This window comes from Manis pentadactyla, chromosome 10 (genome assembly GCF_030020395.1).
Source record: "Manis pentadactyla isolate mManPen7 chromosome 10, mManPen7.hap1, whole genome shotgun sequence".
NCBI classification, from domain to species: domain Eukaryota; kingdom Metazoa; phylum Chordata; class Mammalia; order Pholidota; family Manidae; genus Manis; species Manis pentadactyla.
The window spans coordinates 86,798,905-86,804,048 of record NC_080028.1 but is presented as its reverse complement, the minus strand read 5'-3'; positions in this window follow the sequence as shown (position 1 = coordinate 86,804,048).

Here is a 5,144-nt window from a genome sequence, read left to right as displayed (position 1 = left end):
TTTGTTTATTTTCTCAAAGAACCAGCTCTTGGTTTCATTGATTTTTGCTATTGTTTTATTCTTCTCAATTTTATTTATTTCTTCTCTGATCTTTATTATGTCCCTCCTTCTGCTGACCTTAGGCCTCATCTGTTCTTCTTTTTCCAATTTCGATAATTGTGACATTAGACCATTCATTTGGGATTACTCTTCCTTTTTTAAATATGCTTGGATTGCTATATACTTTCCTCTTAAGACTGTTTTTGCTGTGTCCCACAGAAGTTGGGGCTTAGTGTTGTTTTTGTCATTTGTTTCCATATACTGCTGGATCTCCATTTTGATTTGGTCATTGATCCATTGATTATTTAGGAGCGTGTTGTTAAGCCTCCATGTGTTTGTGAACCTCTTTGCTTTCTTTGTACAGTTTATTTCTAGTTTTATGCCTTTGTGGTCTGAAAAGTTGGTTGGTAGGATTTCAATCTTTTGGAATTTTCTGAGGCTCTTTTTGTGGCCTAGTATGTGGTCTATTCTGGAGAATGTTCCATGTGCACTTAGGAAGAATGTTTATCCTGTTGCTTTTGGATGTAGAGTTCTGTAGATGTCTATTAGGTCCATCTGCTCTACTGTGTTGTTCAGTGCTTCCGTGTCCTTACTTATTTTCTGCCTGGTGAATCTATCCTTTGGGGTGAGTGGTGTGTTGAAGTCTCCTAGAATGAATGCATTGCAGTCTATTTCCCCCTTTAGTTCTGTTAGTATTTGTTTCACATATGCTGGTGCTCCTGTGTTGGGTGCATATATATTTAGAATGGTTATATCCTCTTGTTTGACTGAGCCCTTTATCATTATGTAGTGTCCTTCTTTATCTCTTGTTACTTTCTTTGTTTTGAAGTCTATTTTGTCTGATATTAGTACTGCAACCCCTGCTTTCTTCTCACTGTTGTTTACTTGAAATATATTTTTCCATCCCTTGACTTTTAGTCTGTACATGTCTTTGGGTTTGAGGTGAGTTTCTTTTAAGCAGCATATAGATGGGTCTTGCTTTTTTATCCATTCTGTTACTCTGTGTCTTTTGATTGGCGCATTCAACCCATTAACATTTAGGGTGACTATTGAAAGATATGTACTTATTGCCATTGCAGGCTTTAAATTCGTGGTTATCAAAGGTTCAAGGTTAGCCTCTTTAGTATCTTACTGCCTAACTTAGCTCGCTTATTGAGCTGTTATATACACTGTCTGGAGATTCTTTTCTTCTCTCCCTTCTTGTTCCTCCTCCTCGATTCTTCATATGTTGGGTGTTTTGTGCTGTGCTCTTTCTAGGAGTGCTCCCATCTAGAGCAGTCCCTGTAAGATGTTCTGTAGAGGTGGTTTGTGAAAAGCAAATTCCCTCAGCTTTTGTTTTTCTGGGAATTGTTTAATCCCACCATCATATTTGAATGATAGTCGTGCTGGATACAGTATCCTTGGTTCAAGGCCCTTCTGTTTCATTGCATTAAATATATCATGCCATTCTCTTCTGGCCTGTAGGGTTTCTGTTGAGAAATCTGATGTTAGCCTGATGTGTTTTCCTTTATAGGTGACCTTTTTCTCTCTAGCTGCCTTTAACACTCTTTCCTTGTCCTTGATCTTTGCCATTTTAATTATTATGTGTCTTGGTGTTGTCCTTCTTGGATCCTTTCTGTTGGGGGTTCTGTGTATTTCCGTGGTCTGTTTGATTATTTCCTCCCCCAGTTTGGGGACGTTTTCAGCAATTATTTCTTCTAAGATACTTTCCATCTCTTTTCCTCTCTCTTCTTCTTCTGGGACCCCTATAATACAGATATTGTTCCTTTTGGATTGGTCACACAGTTCTCTTAATATTGTTTCATTCCTGGAGATCCTTTTGTCTCTCTCTATGTCAGCTTCTATGCGTTCCTGTTCTCTGATTTCAATTCCATCAATGGCCTCTTGCATTCTATCCATTCTGCTTATAAACCCTTCCAGAGTTTGTTTCATTTCTGCTATCTCCTTTCTAGTATCTGTGATCTCCCTCCGGACTTCATCCCATTTCTCTTGTGTATTTCTCTGCAGCTCTGTCAGCATGTTTATGATTCTTATTTTGAATTCTTTGTCAGGAAGACTGGTTAGGTCTGTCTCCTTCTCTGGTGTTGTCTCTGTGATCTTTGTCGGCCTGTAGCTTTGCCTTTTCATGGTGATAGGAATAGTTTGCAGAGCTGGGACGAGTGACGGCTGGAAGGACTTCCTTTCTTGTTGGTTTGTGGCCCTCGTCTCCTGGGAGAACAGCGACCTCTAGTGGCTTGTGCTGGGCAGCTGCGCACAGACAGGGTTTCTGCTTCCTGCCCGGCTGCTATGGAGTTAGTCTCCGCTGTTGCCGTGGGTGTGGCCTGGCTCGGGCAGCTACTCCAAAATGGTGGAGTCGCTTTGGAGCAGGAGCGGCTGGGAGGCTATTTATCTCTGTGAGGGGCCTCCCTGCTCCCTGCAGCCCAGGGGTTAGGGTGCCCAGAGATCCCCGGATTCCCTACCTCTGGATTAAGTGTCCCGCCCTGCCTCTTTAAGACTTCCAAAAAGCACCCGTCAAAACAAAACAACGACCACTAAAAAAAAAAAAAAAAAAAAAATTTTTAATTAAAAAAAAAAAAAGGTGGTCGCTGGTTTTTCTTTATTCTCCGGTGCCAGCCTCAGGCCTCTGCTCACCGGTCTTGCTGCCCTGTTTCCCTAGTATTGGGGTCCCTATCCCTTTAAGACTTCCAAAAAGCGCTCGCCAAAACAAGACAGCAAAAAGGCAAAAAAAAAAAATGGTCGCGGGCTTTTCTTATGTCCTCCGGCACCCAGCCTCCAGTGCCCGCTCACTGTTCTTGCTGCCCTGTTTCCCTAGTATCCAGGGCCCCCTGGGCACGTACTGTGTCTGCACTCTGGCCCGGATGGCTGGGGCTGGGTGTTCGGCAGTCCTGGGCTCCGTCTCCCTCCCGCTCTGCCTGCTCTTCTCCCGCCGGGAGCTGGGGGGAGGGGCGCTCGGCTCCGGCCGGGCCGGGGCTTGTATCTTACCCCCTTCGCGAGGCGCTGGGTTCTCTCAGGTGCGGATGTGGTCTGGATATTGTCCTGTGTCTCTGGTCTTTATTCTAGGAAGGGTCGTCTTCGTTATATTTTCATAGATATATGTTGTTTTGGGAGGAGATTTCCGCTGCTCTACTCACCCCGCCATCTTCCACCCCTCCTCAAAAGAAGCACTTTTGACTCTTGTCTTTCACATTCTAGAGAAGACATACATATTTTTTAAAAGAAAAAGCCTGAGTTTGCTGTGTAGTTTGAATATCCTGGCATCATCACCTTGTAGATACCAACAAGGTCACATTAAAATTGTAAGTGAATCTTGTGAATTTTGAACATCAGATGATTATGCAAGAATCAGTTCTCCTCTCCAGGAATATCTGGGATATTTTTAAAAAGTGCCTTCATGTGTACATGTCTTTTTATTCACCAAACTGGCAGTTCCAATCTCAGCTCTACCACTTGCCAGCCCTGGGCAAGTTCCTTGTTACTTATCTATTGCTGCACTACAAATTATCCAAAAACTTGGTGATTTAAATAGCAGCAATCACTATTCATTCTCATGATTTCTGTGGGCTATGGTTTTAGGAAGGACTTGTGTGGCTTGGTGTCTCATGTGGTTGAACCCAGACAGAGATTAGAACTGGAACAGCAGGGGAGGAGAGCAACTGAGGCTGGCTGGGTATATCTCTCTTTCCCTCTCTATGGAGTTCCAGGACCTTTCTGTATGGTCACTCGAGGTGGGTTAGTTTGAGCTTCCTCACAGCATGGTGGCCTCAGGGCAGCTCAGGGCTCCAGGTAAGAATTTCAGTCCCACAAATTAATAAAGGGAAACCTCACTAACATGGCGTTAGGAGGCCAGCAGGGGGAGCTCTCATGCACACCATGCCTTATAAAGTTTAGAACCCACTTGGACGTCACACCCCACCCTTATTTTTTGCCCGCCTTCCCTCCTCAGCCTGGTCCTGTTTAAATATCTGGCTATCACACCAGGTGCCACTAGGAATATGGTAGATTCCAAAGTCTGCTTCCACTGGTCCTGACAAATCTTTCTTACAAATTCATAGTTCTAAATTGTGAACAAAATTGAAGCTGATCTTTGGCCAGAGTTCCCCATGTAAGTCTGTAGGTGCAGATTGATAGTTGGGAGGGAGGTAGCTATTTAGTCCCAGACACTGAGCACATTTAAGTCCAAGCTTCTGCTTGTCAGCATACCCTGTTTCACCTACCAGGACCCCCTCAAATCACCTCTCACTTCAGGATGTGGCCATGTATTTGGGAGAATGTTTTCATGATTTCCTTTACTTCTGCTGTGGTAGAAGAACTGTCACCCTGGAAAGGTGAGAAATGGCCCCACCAGGAACATGTTTCCATAGGTATTTGAGAGGAGGCAAGAAGGTGCATTAAGAGATCACCAGAAGTCAGATTTGGTGTCTGGGGAAAAGGTGTCTCATCTGGAGGCTGAAGGAACAGTTCTCACAAATGATCCTTTGAGCACTGGAGCCCACACCATACACTTTGGTGCACAGATATCAATGTTGCTCAGAGGGGCTGGGAGGACTCCAGGGATCTACCCCCACTGTGTGGGCCTCTGGTTCTCTCCTAGATACCCAGGATTGAAACCTCTCCTAGATTTGGGCAATCTCCCACCTAATGAGGCAGAGCCTACCTCCCACTGAAAGAGCTGAAAACCCCAGACGCTTGCTCTCCCAGCTCTGCCAGAAGAAGGGTGTGGGGAGACATGAGGCCTTACGTCAAGGAGGGTAAATGCATCTCCATTTGTTTGTATAGATGACAGTGACCGGGTTCTTGTGCCAGGAAGGGCAGGCTGGCTGTCCAGGACATAAGAAGGGGTGTCTTCACCAGAGCATTTCCCAGATGGGATCTGGGCCTTTGTTGCTGTCTGCACAGTTTCCCATCAAGTTTTCCCTGGAATTTTGCAAACTATCCAATATCATTTTAATAAATTCCTTTTCTTTTTAAACTAGCCAGAGTTGATTGTGATGCATGCCCATAGGACCTTAACCAGTACTGGCAATTTAAGCATTTTTTTAAACTCTAGAAGCTTCAGAGCACAGTGCTATCAACAGGGACACCAGTGTTTATGAGGATGCTGCTGG